The sequence below is a fragment of the Octodon degus genome, unplaced genomic scaffold (genome assembly GCF_000260255.1).
Source record: "Octodon degus isolate 3935 unplaced genomic scaffold, OctDeg1.0 scaffold00015, whole genome shotgun sequence".
Taxonomy (NCBI): Eukaryota; Metazoa; Chordata; class Mammalia; order Rodentia; family Octodontidae; genus Octodon; species Octodon degus.
Genome location: NW_004524591.1, coordinates 1,667,510 through 1,683,294, shown reverse-complemented (window position 1 = coordinate 1,683,294; position 15,785 = coordinate 1,667,510). Strand labels below are relative to the sequence as shown.

At 40.4% G+C, this 15,785-nt stretch overlaps 1 non-coding gene across 1 annotated transcript; it reads left to right on the top strand.

Moving 5' to 3' along the window:
- The first annotated feature begins 15,083 nt into the window (after positions 1 to 15,083).
- LOC111815412 lies at positions 15,084 to 15,208 on the top strand. Its single transcript, XR_002820103.1, has one exon. It is a non-coding gene; the product is annotated as a U6atac minor spliceosomal RNA (small nuclear RNA).
- The last annotated feature ends 577 nt before the right edge of the window (positions 15,209 to 15,785 follow it).

Genomic DNA, 15,785 nt, shown 5'->3' with positions numbered 1-15,785 from the left:
AATGAACACATCTTGCTATACAAAACCTTGTAGATGAGTGTGTATTGCAACATCATTCATAATAGCCAAAAAGTGGAAACAATTCAGATGTCCTTTAATTTATGAGTTGACTAAGAAAATGTGATTGATCCATCCATACAATGCAATATTGTTTGATAATTCAAAAATAAAACACTATGGTATATACTATAGCATGAGCAAACCTTGAAAATATAATAAGTGAATGAAGCCAGTCACAAAAGAGTATTATGATTTCATTTATATGGAATGCCCAGCATAAAGAATCTATGGGGAAAAAACAGATCAGAGGCTTCCAAGATCTTGGGAAAGAAGAAATGGCAAGTGAATTCTAGTGGGTACTGGGATTGTTCTGTGGATGATGAAAATGTTCTAAACCTACTATCATGATAGTTGTACAACCCTGTGAATATGCTAAAAAAAAACCCATTGAATATATACCTTAAAGGGTAACTCATTTGATAGATAAATTATTTCTCAATAGCATAATTAAAATAGTAAAATATCTCCAACTGAAAACAAAACAAAAGCAAAAAACCAAAGATTGCTTTGCATAAACTCCAGTGAGGGCTCTCTGTGCATATGATACAATTTCTATTTTTAGGGTTGGACTTCTAAGTCTTCTCTTCCAATATTTGAAAAATTGTGTTAGGTAAATACCAGGAACGTGGTGTCTGAGAGATGTTGTGGCTGAAGCTGTGGTATTATTGGTAGTCAAGCTTCCCATGGATATCAGGAAATTTTTCTACTTATATATGATAAGCTAAAGAATTGCATCTTGTACAGCAATTAACCACTAGGAAGAATGTATACAATGTGTTAATTATTGAAACTGTCCTACTAATTTGGTTTGAAACTCTCTCATTGCTATTTGTTTCTCAATAAAATTATGGAAAAAAATTAAAGAATTGCAGCTTGATGGCAGCACAGATACATGGGCCCATCCATCCATCCATCCATCCTTTAATCTACCTGTAAATACTTGTTTGTATGTTAAATTCAGTATAATTGCTGAAGATCCAATGGAGAATCCAAGAATAACCATCATTATCCTTACAGTGGTGGGACAGTCAAATAAAAAGGTCACTACCAATTTTCTTTTATCCACTTAACTTTAATATATGCCCCATTAGTGAATAATCAGAATATTAAATTGGTAGTCTATGCATGCTGTTCTAATAAAGTCTTCTGGGGTCTTATGATTTTGTATCAGACCCTTGCTGCTGTATTATAAATAGATGACCAACCACACTCTTGAGACCACAGCTGTACGAGTGATCCAGAAACACTAGTGAGGAGCAACTCAAGTTCATTGAAATAACTTTATCACTTACCTTCTCTTGGGAGACTTGGGACTTCTCTCCCCTAGTAATTCTTATTAGAGAGCATTTTATTGCCTACACTGTGCATGTGATGGAGATGGCTGTTCAGGTTTGTCTATGTACTCTCAGAAGTCCTGTGAAATTGTTTATCGCTTCTTCCATTCTGGCATGAGTTGTATTCTGTTCCCTACATTGTCATCTATGTCAGTCTACTTCTGGTTACTGTTTTCACCACATTATTAATCCCTATAATAATGATAAATTCCCTAAGTGTTACAGATGCATTGCATAATTTTATTTTGATTCATATTATTTTTCCATTTAAAAGAAACAGCGTGTTTGTATTCCAGGAAGACCTGGTCAAGTTCTGTCTTGAGTCCTACATAGGACTGAAGAAAGTGTGTTCCTTCTAGCTTCCTTCATAATATTTCAGCACTGATATTTTCAAACTCAGAAAAATTTAACACATACTGTGTAGATCCAAATATTGCTTTGAGACATGAGGCGACAGGTGATTGAGTGCTAGTGATTTGTTGGATGAAATTAAAATACTTTATAATGTCTGCAATAATGGTCCCATTATAATGTTTGAATATGGTATGTAAATTTTATGGTTTGTTTCCAATCTAAATATTATTTTGAAAAATTGACAATTTCAGTAATTTCTGTCTCAGTAGAGCAGTCTCCTCAAGTTGAAACTAGTTTTGGAAAAAATCAAAAAACTTTAATTACTGAAGAAATATTGTCTAATTTATTTTTACTGTTGCTAGGATCAAATTATGTGACAATGTTGATTATAACTACATAATTAGTGATTTTGTTGAAATGAAGACAAGAAAAGGGAATACATGGAACAAGTATAAAATAGATGATGAAGTAGCTAACTTTATGCTATTACTCTTCTCAACGTCTCTGGACTATGAACTGACCACTTGATATGCACAACAATAATTTCATTCAATAATGACTGATGTGTTGCCAACTTTCACATCTTATACTTATTTTTGCTAAAGAAATTTTATGAAGAGAGGCGATAATGACACATGTTATTTAAAGTCTGTTAACTTGATTTATAATTTTTAAGTATTTAAACTTACAGAATATGTCTTCCCTTTTGCACTTTGCTTGTTCCTGGCCCCAGGCTCCACAATGTGGACAGAAGACCTACCTATGTGACTTAGGGATTTTCTTGGTGCATCTTCACTAAAATTCTAAAAATACATACAAAAATCAAATAGTAACAAGCCCCATTGCTATTCTGACTCCATCAATTACGTTCTTATCCTTTCCTGCAAACCATTTCCCAGATAATCATTTATTTATTTATTTACTTTCATTTCATTTAGTTCTGCTGGAGATTTGACCCCGGCCTTCACATAGATCTACATCCTCAGCTCTTTCTATTATTATTGTATTATTTTGAGATAGACTCTTGCTAAGTCACTAGGGCTGGGTCTAATATCACAATCTTCCTGCCTAAGTCTCTCTGAGCCCTGGGATTACAGGCATGGATTACTATGTCTGGCTTAAATAACTGCATTCACTAAAACTATATCTATGTCTTTTCGCGCGTATCTGTGATATGGCAGGTCGGCAAGCGTTTCACATTAGTACACAGAAGGTCTTTTAAAACGGGTGCACAGCACTCCAATTTGTGGGTGTGCTACCGTCATGTAACCAGTCCCATGATGAGAAGGGCATTTGGATTCTTTCCAAGCTGTCAGTCTCAGAAACAAAACTGAATGGCATATACATCTAGGTTCCTCACTTTGTTGGTGTGAAGGTGAAGCTGAGGGGAAACGAGGTGTGATTGCAGTGCGAGGAGGGACATAGAGCCTCTGTTGGTGACATTGGAGTGGGTCTGGAAGCAAGCGCTGCGGAGGACCACACTACCCACCCCCATCACAGAACTCAGCTCCTGTCCTCGGTCACCCTTCCAGCTGCCACTGAACAGCAGGAACAATGGGGGTGTCCCCAGCATTTATTTATTTATTTATTTATTTATTTATTTATTTATTTATTTATTGTGGTACCGAGGATCGAATTAGTGACCTTGCACATCAAATTAGTGACCTTGCACATGCCAGGCAGGCACTTATGCTGCTGAACTGTCTCCCCAGCTCCCCAGCATTTATATTTGTAATTTAATTTGTGTTTCTAATTGGTTTGCATTTCTAATTGTATTTCTGCTTGTAAACTTAATGCTATATTCGTTTTCTGTAGCTGTTGGAACAAATTGTCCTACACTTGCCGATATAAAATGATGAGGATGTTTTCTCTCACAAACTTGGTGCCAGAATCCTGGAATCCAGCTGCCGGTGGGGCCACAGGCTCTCCAGGGACTCTGGAGGAGAAGCTGCTTCTTACCTCTTCTTCTAACTATGGCGATCTATGTCTGATCTCTACCTTGGTATTACTTTTCTTTCTTCCTTTTTTTTTTTGGAACCAGGGATTGAACTCAGACCCTTGTGCTTGCCAGGCAAGCACTTATTCTACTGAGCCATCTCCCTGGCCCCGGTATTACTTTTCATAAAACCGCAATATAATAAAATACTTGACACAGGCTATCTATGAAGTAAAGAGATGTATTTTGGCTCGAAGTTCTGGAATACAAATTGAAATTACACTTCAATATTATCCTACTCCAGGAAGAATGGCCAACCATAAACAAATCCAGTAACAACTAACGCTGGTGAGGACATGAGGAACAAGAAACTCTACATTATTGGTGGGGATGGACACTAGTACTACCACTATGGAAATCAGGGTGGCAAGTCTTCAAGAAACTGAAATCAGGAATTCCTTTTGAGCCAGCTGTTCTCCTAGGTGTCTTCCTCAAAGTGTTAAAATCAGTGTGTTGGAGGATCCATACATACCCATGTTTTTAGCAGCACAACCTACAATAGCTTCATCTTGGAAACAGCATATATGTCCCTCAGCAGATGAATGAATCAGGAAAATGTGGTACTTACACATAATGGAATAGAATGCTGTCATAAAGATAAACCTGAAGTGTTCATAGGGAAATAAATGGTTATGGGCACAATGCAAGAATATATTGTAGGGACCAAGGAGATGGCTCAGTAGAATAAGCGCTTATCTGGCAAGTGTAAGGGCCTACAGGAAATAGGGAGAAGTTTAAATACTTCCCCAAGTTGCATATTCCATTGTTTAGAAAATATTTCAATAAATATGCTAATTTGTTTCATTTATATGAGTAGTTTCTTAGTTTGTGAAAAGGAAGTATGTGTTAACATCTATTTCTTTTTTGTCAGAATGATTTTTTAAATAATTTTATTGAGAAACAAATATCAATGAGACAGTTTCAAAACCAATTAGTAGGACACCTTCAATAATTAATACACTGCATATTGTTGCCTTAGTGGTTACTTATTGTACAAGATGCAGACAGGATATCCTGTCCACAAACACTATTAGAACAAATCTCTCTATTCATTGAATTAAGAGAATGCAGCTGTATATCTATCCTAATTATTTTGAATATACACATTCAAAATGGTTATTCATTTGTATCCCCCTTTTTTGTTTAATTTTGTCAGAGAAGAGTATTCCATTGTCATTTAAATATTGTAGGTGTGTGAATTCAGCAAAATAATCCAATTTAGTCCAATGGTCCATAATAGTAGTTGGTTTTCCATAAGACTGGCAATGTAAGAAGTTGTTGACTTGAACATTTTACAGCTCAGCATATTAATAGGGCTTTACTTTTTATACTTCGTTTTTATACCTTTCTGCTGGATGGTTAAGACCAAGATAAAGCGAGACCTAAACACCAAGAAATATAGCTTTCGTATCTGATAAGGTGTCAGAATGATTTTTGCTTGATGTATGATACTGAGTAAATGAAGATAATGGTGCACAGTGTTATAATTATTAGTATTCTCTTATTATTTGACTATGAAACTTCTGTTTTATTTTTTCACAAAATAAATACAATTAGATTAAATGCAAAGGAGGGGCTGGAGGTGGGACCGAGGGGCAGAGCACGCACATGGAGTGCTTGAGCTTTCACCCTGTAAGAAAGAAATTAAGCAAGAATAAGATTTAGAAAAACAACTATGTCAAATTATAAAAATAGTTAAAAATCTAAGATTCAGTATACACTCGTATCTGTTCATGCGTTCGTCAACAAGATCCAGTGGTCCATGAATTCTGAAGTAGCAGTGAGTGTAAATGCTATTTTGAGTTCTTCAGTAGCTGAATGGCATATGAATATTTCAGTGACTCCTTTCATCAAAGCCGGTGCTAATTCTGTCAGGATTTGTTGCACTGGAAGGAAATATTAAGTTTTAGTTGGTGAAAATAAAGATGCATCTACTCCACATTTAGTTCCTATCACAACCTTAGATCCCTGGAAATCGTTATGTCCCTGAAGGGTGAGTTCAGAGACCCCAGCAGAAGAAGTCCTGGTTGAGACTGGCACAAAGACCAGCCCTGTGTGCTGCCAGATTTTTCTCTCAGAGTTCCAGGAGTGGTTGTCCCTGAAGTCCACCAACTAATACCTATTTATGGGTGTGTGAGTTTACCAACATCCCACGTAGTGTGGAGGGAGCCCACAGAAGTGTCCTTCTGGTTTTCATCATGGCCCAACCGTGAAGCAACTCTTGGGGGAAACAAGAAACCCCCCTGATTGTGTAAGTTTCCTATGAAGTAAGGTTGCCCTGGGGTCCACAGACCGGAACAACAGACACCAAGGAAGCAGGCCCTCAGTGAAGTTGGGCAGCAGTCATTAGCTCCTGAAGTAGGAGCCTGGCAGAGCCAGATTGCAACAGGATCTGTCTGCCATGGCAACAATGGCACGTCTTAGACCATAATGGCTGTTAGTCACTTCCTGACTATGTTAGGCTGATTAATTAATGTGTGTGTGTGTGTGTGTGTGTGTGTGTGTCTGTGTCTGTGTGTGTGTGTGTGTGTGTGTCTGTGTCTGTGTGTGCATGCATGTGTATGCATGTGTGTGTGTATGTGTGTTGCTGGAGATTGAACCCAGGGCCTTCATCCTGAGCTGCATGCCATCCCTTTCTAGTTTCAGCACAGGGTGGTGAGGTGGTGGTGGTGGTGGTGGTGGTGGAGGTAGTGTTGTTCTTTGGCTGGTCAGTTGGGTCAGGGTCTTCCTAAATTGCTCTGCTGCCCAGGATGGACTTGAACTTGCAATCCTCCTGCCTCAGCCTGGCACAGTGTTGGGATTACAGGCATGCACCCCCACACCCAGCTAGGTTGATTAATTAGTAATCATCTCATGGTAGAAAATAGGTCTAAAAACAGACTACATTTTAGGTGTGGGCCTTTAAATAAAAGTAAGCAGCAGACTTTGACCATGGCGTGAGAGGCATAAATTCTGCTTTGGCAAAGTGAAATAAAATTCAAATTTTGTCATTACTGCTCACTATATTTAAACCACAGCCATTATTTCATGGGAGAAGGAAGTAGACAGCTTTCACCTGGGATGCCCACCAACGTGCCGAGAGAACATGCACGTGGCAGTCTGGAGCGGGGTCAGTAGAGTCTTCACAGCGCTTGCTGAGCTCCACGGGCTGTCCAGCAGTGGTCCTAGCTGGAGAGAAATGCGTGCCAAGGACATCTCTGCGCTGTCTACTCCACATTTAGTTCCTTGACCTCAGGTCAGCTCTGGAACTGCCCATGTGAAAAAGTTCCCCTTCACAGTGTTTATTGCACTGCTTCATTCATGATCCGGATGTTGAAATTGTACCTAACTGTGTGGCCTTTAAGAGTACAAACTCCCTTGAGACTGTCAAGCTCTGAGACTGCATCAATGGTCAACAAGAGAGTGGAGGAGTCCGTAATTGGCCTTAGGGAACTAGGGCTTTGCCTGTGGCCTTGCTGATGGGTGCTGTCTGCGTAGCAATGTGTAACAGAGGAGCAAGGATAAGCCCTCTCATTTCTTTTCTTTAAAAAATATTTTCTTAGGGGCTGGGGAGATGGCTCAGTAGAATAAGCGCTTATCTGGCAAGTGTAAGGGCCTGAGTTCAATCCCTGGTTCCACCAAAAAAATTTTTTTTCTTAGTGTATGTTTGCAATATAGAATAGTAATATTTGTTTGGGGAAATTGCCATATACGTATAATGTATCTTGATAATTTTCAAGCCCTTTCCCCCTTCCCCATTACCCTGATTCCCTTACCTAACTCCAAGAGTCTGTTTTTTGTTTTCTACTATCTCTTCTTTATGGTTTATATGTTTATTTATTCATTTATTTGTTGGGTTTCTCACATAAGACAAACCACATGATACTTAACTCTTTGTGTCTAATGTCTTCCACTTAGTACTGTGGTCTCAAGTCCCATCCATCTTCCTGCAAATAGCATTTCATTCTTCTTCACAGCTGAAAACATCCCATCGTATACATACTCCATTGCCTTCATCTGTTCACCTGTTACCAGGCAACTAGGCAGTTTCAGGAGTTTATTGCAAATTGTGCTACTCCACCTGGCTGTGCATGTCTCACTATGGCATGATGGCTTTAAATCTTTCTGGAATGTATCCAGGAGAGTGAGGTACAGTTGGGTCAAATGCTACTTCTGTTTTTATACTTTTTGGAGAAATTTCCATGCTGATTTCCATACTAGTTACTAGTTTACATTCTCACCAACAGTGTAGAAGAGTCTGTTTCCCCCATGTCTTCACCAGCATTTGTTAAAGAGGTTATCTTTCTCCAATGTATGTTTCTGGTCTCTTTGTCAAAAATCAGATGGTGATCAGTGCACCCTGATTTCTATTCAAAACCCTGAAGGTAGAACAGGCTCTGAGCCCTTGAGACTGAATCCATTTGCACTTCTCTGTGTCACTAGTCAACTCTCTTGAAAAAATATAAGGCTGTTAAGAAAGAAAGAAATAAACCTAAACTAAACGATTGACATCAGTATGCAATATATAAAAAGTAAGGTATGAGAAAAAAGTGCTGAATATATTCACTTTAACGATGATGAGAATGCTGGTGAGTTCACATTCATTAAGTCCCTCCAATGCAATGCAAACTGTTTTGTTTATGCTCTTCCTTCTACTCCACTGGTCCAGAAGCCCCTCTTCCTGTCGCTAGTGCTTTCATTACTGTAGCTTTGTGATATTCTTTGAATTCGGTAAGTGTGAGATTTCCAACTTTGTTCTTTTTCACAATTGTTCTGGCTATTTGGATCCCTGGAGATGTCTTCTGAATTTTTTTTTTTTTAAATTTTATTTATTTATTTATTTATTTGAGAGAGAGAGAGAGAGAGAGAGAGAGAGAGAGGCCAGCTCAGCCCACCAGGGGGCAGGGCTGGCTGGCATGTGGTGCTGGGGGATTGAACCGCGATCCCTGATGCTTTTGCTAAGCTTGTTCCAAGTAGGTGCTTTAGACCACTGAGCCATCTCTCCAGCCCCTCTTCTGAATTTTAAGATCAGTCTTTCTTTTCTTTTTACTTTTTCCTTCCTTCCTCCCTCCCTCCCACTCTCCCATCCTTCCTTTCATTCTCTGCTATCATTATTTTATTGTGGTTATTTTCAAGAAGTCACTGGATGTAGAAAGACTAGAGCAGAGATCAAATCCCACTGTCTTTTAATTTTGATTGAGTTATGTAACTTTTCTGAGCTTCTGTTTTTTCATTTGTCAATTGGGAATAATAACATCTATCTTACACATCACTTCAGTGTGAGGCTATTACCCACATTATTATCTCATGCCTAGGTGATATTAATATTTATGTTAATTTATTTGGCTGTAATAAGTAAATTTCCTACGTACAATTTTTTGTTTTGTTTTGTCTTTTTGAGACAGGGTCTCACAAGCTTTTAACTCACTTTGTAGACCAGGTTGGCCCCAAACTTGCAGTAATCCTCCTGTCTCAACATCCTGAATGCAAGGATTATAGGTGTGCACCACCATGTCCAGCTTGGTACAATTATTCTTAAATTTTCTTGCAATTTTAAAAAGTTTATAAGTTCCTCCCTGCAGTACATAATGATTACATTCATTGTACTCACTAATATCCATTTTCTCTTTATGACAGGACTTCTTAGTGGGCTTGGCTACATGGCCACCCAGCTGGGGATCACATGTCCCAGTATACCTTCTAGTAATTATGTGATTCATTTCTGTCCTATGAGGCATAAGTGGAAGTGATTTGTACACCCCTGTGTTTCTGTGGCCCCCGCCCCTCCTGCTCCTGGGATATAAGTCCTATACAGTGATGGCGATGTAGCCCTACTACCCTGGACCACCAAGATTGTGATGTGAAAGACTCTGGGTCAAGCCATGTGTCCTTGGGTCTTTTTGTTATAGCAGCATAGCCTACACCTTAGTTGATAAATGCTCCATTAGGTTTTGTGTATTGGAAATTCAACATCATGAGACTCTCAAACACACATCTGAGACAATAGCACAACATGTACATAAGCTTCAGGGACTGCTGGCATCTGTTAATTTTCTTGGTGATTTTAAACTATGCTTCCCAACTCAATACCTTTTTATAAAGAGTTTGGCATTGAGCTGTGGAAGTTAGGCCTGAGCTTTCAGTACAAATGAATGCTCATTTACCTTCTCTTTGCAGGTTCTATGAACATCTGCTGTCATTGAGGAGATGCATGATTGAAGCTGGAAATTTGGCCTGAGGATCAGGGATAGAGTTTGACCCACTGCTTCATCCTACTAGGGAGACTGTGGTCAGCCCCGAAACACCAACTCTGACCGCTCTGGCAAACCCATGTTGTATGTAGTGGCAGGTTGATGACATACTGATGTGCTTCACGCTAGGGCCATGTATAAGGCTCGTGCCTTCTTCATATGGCTGCTGCCAACAGTTCTTCCGAACCCTCATGCATCACAGGCTAGGAACTGAAGACCTGATGTCTGAAATTCATGGGCCAGGTGTACATTTCAGGCTATATCAGAGCCACTTGTAGAATACTTGGAGCTGTTCCTGTGAACTGAATCAACTTCTTAGAACTTTTTTTATTAAGGTGATCTTCAAACATATTCATAAGAAGAGAGATTAGGGTGATGTGCATTCATGCCCACGAATGTTTTTACTTAGATAAAATCAAGTTAAAAGAATATCAAGGGCAGCTTTGAAGAAGAAAAGAATTTGAAACAGAACAAAGAAGGGTATGATAAAAGGGAGGTCCTGCTCAAAGGCTCTTTAGAATATGGCCAACGGGACCACAGCTTACATTGCCCTGGGAATATTTCAGGTATTTCCCACAGGACTTAAAAATAAATTAAGCATAGTAAAAATCAACACTCATTGAATCTCTCCTATGCACTGTTTTACAAGCATATGAACTAACCATTTTTATTATCCCATTCTGTGAAACAGAAAATTGAGATCTTGAGAAGTTTCAGTTAACTTTCTTCAGGTCCCATGGCTGGTAAAAGTGAGCATCAGAGCCAAGATGTGAACAAACCCTTTTGACTCAAGGGCCTGTACTCATAACAAAAGGCCTGCAGGGATTAAGTCTGGTCTATGAGCATTTTGACTCTAAATCAGTTGAGGCACTAGTTAAAAAGGCAAATTTCTCACCTTACTCTTGACCTCCTATCTCCAAACACCAAGATGTGAAGTCTCGGAACATCTGTTTGAGAAAACGCTTAAAGGCCATCAAAGTTTGAGAAGCAGGGCTACAGGCTCTCTTGTGGAGTTACAATTTCTATCCAGAGTTGTCTGAGTTTTTTGGATTTCACACTTTTGTCTGTAAAATGCTTAAAAGTAAGTTTTCTCATTCTCTTTCCAAATTACATGAGGCCCTCCAGATGTGTGTGTTCTCTATCCTTGGACTCAACCAACCAAGGATGAAGAATATTTGGAAATAATAACCTGCATTCATACTGAACATGCACAGGCATCTTGGCTTGTCATTATTCTCTAAACTATTCAGTGTAATGACTATTTCTATAACTGTAACTCTGTATTATTGTGAATAATCTAGAGATGATTTAAAGTATATGGGAGGATATGTGTAGGTAATAGGCAAGAATCACCTACATGGATTTTGGTAAGCTTAAGGGGTCTTGGAATAAATCTCTCACAGATACTGAAAGACAATTCTATATCTGCTTTTTTATATTACAATTTAATATGTAGGTCCCGTTAGTCTAATGGATGTATATTATAATTGTGCATACATATTTTAGAAGATTCCTCGTGGTATATGCACACCATTTCACTCTTAAGAATACTGGTCCAAGGGCTGGCCAGATAGCTCAGTGGACTAAGGAGCCTGCTTAGGCAGAGCACAATGGCTGGGGTTTGATCCCCAGCATGTCGTGCTGGCCTCATCCCTGGGGCATGCTGAGATGGCGATTGAGACTAGGCATGGTGGCGCACACCTATAATCCCACTGCTTAGAAGGCTAAAAACAGAAGAATCACTATGAGTTCAATCTATGTAAAGAGACCCTGTAGACCCTGTACCAAATACATTAAAAAAAAAAAAAGAACACTGGTCCAAGATGGGCATGGTGGTGAATGCCTGCATTCCCAGCACTCTGGCAGACTGAAGCACAAGAATTACAGTTCTGAGACCAGTGAGGACAATTTACCTACTTGGAGAGACAAAAAGATTTCAACATTGCCTTATAACTTCGGTAGGAAAAGTGCTAAATCTGTGTGTATCTCTATCTGTCACCACACTGCTGCCCAGCTGTCCTGTGGCCTGTCATTTCATGGCACATCTGAACAGGACACAGACCTAACTACAGAACCTTCATAAATGGATTTCTGTGTGAATTCTTTTTCCCTAGTCACAAGAAATATTATTCGAATTAATAATCTCCTAAAAGGAAAAATAATGACAGTTAAGATTTTATACTGAACAAATAGTTAGAGATTTACAAACAAGGCTCAAATTGTCTTGATAGAGTTTAACTAGAAATATATACCATACATGTGGATTTGATAAAAGCAATGGTCCCCAAAGAACACTCACCATGGCAGAGGTTACAGTGGACACAGTTTGACAGTTGCATTCAATCCTACCTGCAGATTTTATACAAGCATCAAAGTTTTGAGCATTGCATTTGAAAAAACAAAAGGAAAATGTATCTAAAGCAAATTTTCAAGGTAGGAAATTGATTAAAGTGTTAAACGAGCTTAGTGAAACTCACAGAATCTGTTGTGAATAGTCCCCTTCACTCTGGGGACAGAAGGTTCGGTTCCCATTAGACAGTATACTCTGAACCCAAGCCCTGTGTGAGACAGCACACACACAGTGCCACAGGCTGCCCTCAGTGTGGCCCTGCCTGGACAGCACCATGTCCCCAGGCAGCCCTACAGCTCTGGTCAAACTGGAGGACGCCCCCATTGTGCTTCCTCTATTCACACCATGTTCCCCTGCCTCTCTGGTCTTTCCACGTCTAAATTCTTAGGCTCCCTTCAGGATGAGGTCAAGCAAGTTGTTTTTGCATTCCCCAGCCCCCATCACTTCTTTCTTCTGTTGACCATCTCTTCCAAACTTTCCACGATCCCTTCCAGCTCCTTTCGGGCAAGGGCACAGAAAGGTACCCAGCTGTGGGGCTTTCTATCCAGGCCACTCAGGGAATGAGTGCCTCAGTCCTGAAGGAAGGAGCTGGGCAGGATTTCTGATGGGCCTTAGACCTTGCACTTCCAAAAACAAATGCATGCAAGTCCAGCCATTCCACTTCCAAGTCTTTCCTGTCGCTGCTCTACCTCACGTGATCATTCCCTCCTGACTTGACTGAGGTGCCAGCTTCCTTGGTTGGCTTGGCCCATCACCACTTCTTTATAGTCACCAGGTAGCTAGTTTTTTAATTAAAAAAATGTTATTGTGTTACAACATACACCATGGAAAATTAGCCATTTGACCATCTCAGAATGTATGATTCACTGGGGTTAATTACATTCCCAGTGTTGTACAGCTAGCCTCACTATTCATTTCTTGAACTTTTTTTTTTTTTTGGTACCAGGGATTGAACTCAGGACATTATGCTTGCCAGGCAGGTACTTATGCTGCTGAGCTATCTCTCTGGCCCCATGTCTTGACATTTCTATTCATTTTAAAATCGCTGGAAGCTAGCCATTATCCCTTTCCCAAACTCCTCCTAACTTGTATTTTCTGTTTGCTGAAGAGTTCTTCTTTTTAAGTGTCTTAGTCACTTTTCAAATTTATTGCTGGAATGAAATACCTGACACTAGCAACTGAAAAGAGGAGACATTTATTTTGCTTTGTGTTTCTAGCCCCCAGCTGGCTGGCTCCACAGCAGGAAGGGCTGGCGGAGGAGAGCAGCTCCTGTCATGGTGGCCAGGAAGCAGAAACAGAAGGCAGGAGTTGGGGAGGGAGACACACCTCTGCAGGTCACACCCCAGTGACCCACCCCTTCCAGCCAGGCTCCACCTCCTAACATCAAGCTAGCTATAGTTTCTTCAAGATCCAATCACCCAGAAAACCCACTTAGGAGCATATAGACTCTTGGGGTATCCAAATATAAGCCATAAAGGGAGACACCTTGGATGCTACGTATTGTACAGCAACACATCCTGCCAGTCCCATTTTCCTCTTCTGTGCTGACCAGTGTGTCCCATGACCTGAGCCACTGTCCGAGATCTTTATTGCCTCATATGGTCTCTTGACCTTTTAGTTACCTGCCACTCTGCACCTGTTTCTCACCCCACTTGCTTTAGTTTCAAGGACAGCAGCCTCTGGGGATATTGATGAATAAAAGTCTCAGTTTACCCTCTGCCCTATCTAGTATTCAATTTTTCCCAGATGGAAAGAGTAGGAAGAGAGAAAATGCAGTATTTGCTGTGGCACTCAAGTGCATTTTCTGTTGGTCTCCTGGCTGCCCCTTCTTCTATTCTTACTTTGAAAGTGCTTGGGCCACAAATAAATGAGTACAATACACAGTGGCCAGTACAAGCAGCTACTTCAGCTGAGCCTGAAAGATAAAGAGGCACCAAGGTAAACATCAGGGACAGAAATATATGCAGTCAGTGCGGGCCTGGCCCTAGCTCAGGCCTTTAAGTGGCTGCTTCCACAAAGCTGTCAGCCTCAGGTTGCTGGAGTTCGAACCTCACACCTCTCCCGCTGGCCAAAAGTGCCCTGAAGGCATTCGAGCAACAACAACAACAACAACAAAAAAAAAAAAAAAAAAAGAAAAGAAATATATGCAGTCAAAAGTGTAAAAATGCTGAGGCAGGGGGAAGGGAGGTTTTATGGTATTGTATTTAAGAAACAGAGAGGCTGGGCACCTGGAGAAGAGCAGGCATGCAGGAAAGTATAGAACAAAGTTGGAGACCTGTGGTCGTGTAAGAAGTTTAGAGTAGATTGTGTTCACAGGGAATTTTTTATGACAAATATTAACAACTCCATTTAAAGGTTTTGTTTGAACAATACACGGGATTTATTGGCCTGAGTATCTAAAAGGTCCAGAGGATTGCCTTTAGGGGGAGCATTCTGACTTTTTTCATGGAAATTCTCTGAAAGTCTTTGCCAATTTTCTCTCAATATTGCAAGACAGTTTTGTTATCATGTCAGATACATGTTCCTTTTCTCTTAAGGAAAGGCCTCTCTGGCTTTTCCATGTAATTTTAAGAGCGCATCTTCCTTCTTGATCAGATCAGTCTGGACGAGCCAGTGAGGAGGGTTCGATGTGCATTTTTAGCTGAGGTTTAGTAACAATCTATCCTTAAATAAATCTCTGCAGTGAAAGGAAACTTGTGACTGAATAGGACTCCTGCTGCTCGGAGCTAGGGTTTAGGTGAATTCCAGATGGCATGGTTGTGTTGAATGAAAGGAAAGAAGGCGTGGACTCCCCTTCACAAGGGTGGACAAGCCTTTGGGCCTGACAACATGTGTATGGTCTAGGCATTGCCACCCACTTCGTGGCATCGCACAAATGGCATGGTTATTACTTCACTGGGGCACTGTGTTTCCTTAAAGAATTTGGAAATTGTAAGGAAAGGAAAAGGAGAGTGGATATTGGGTAAATAACCAAGTAAGTCATTATAGCATGGAAAGGACTCATAAAAAATCACTGTGGCTCCTATGAGGACAGATTGGAGGGGCCAGAGAAGAACATGTTAGGTTTTTGGTGTGGCTCAGAGACAAAAGAAGAGAAAGGCCTTTACTGAGCACACAGAGAGGATCAAAGGAGATGGTAGGGATCCCCTGACCTGAGACAAAGGGGAGCTGGGATTTTATGGACTTTAGCTAAGGGCAAACTTTGAGGGGCAGGCTCCTCTGGTTGGGGTTCCTTTGTGTGGCTGGGAAAGGTAAAAGGAAGTTGTATTCAGGGCTGGGACGGGGATGAAGGAAAAAGCGGCCATTGGGAAGACAAGCTGTTGTTTTTGGGCTTCAGCTATGTTAGATGACCACCCTAGTTCTGCAGTGTATATTCGGGCTGGAGCCTATCAGAAGGAGGCCTTTTAGGAAACTAATACAGTAGCTCAGGCCAGTGAGGTGGTGGAGACTGAAGTATTTTG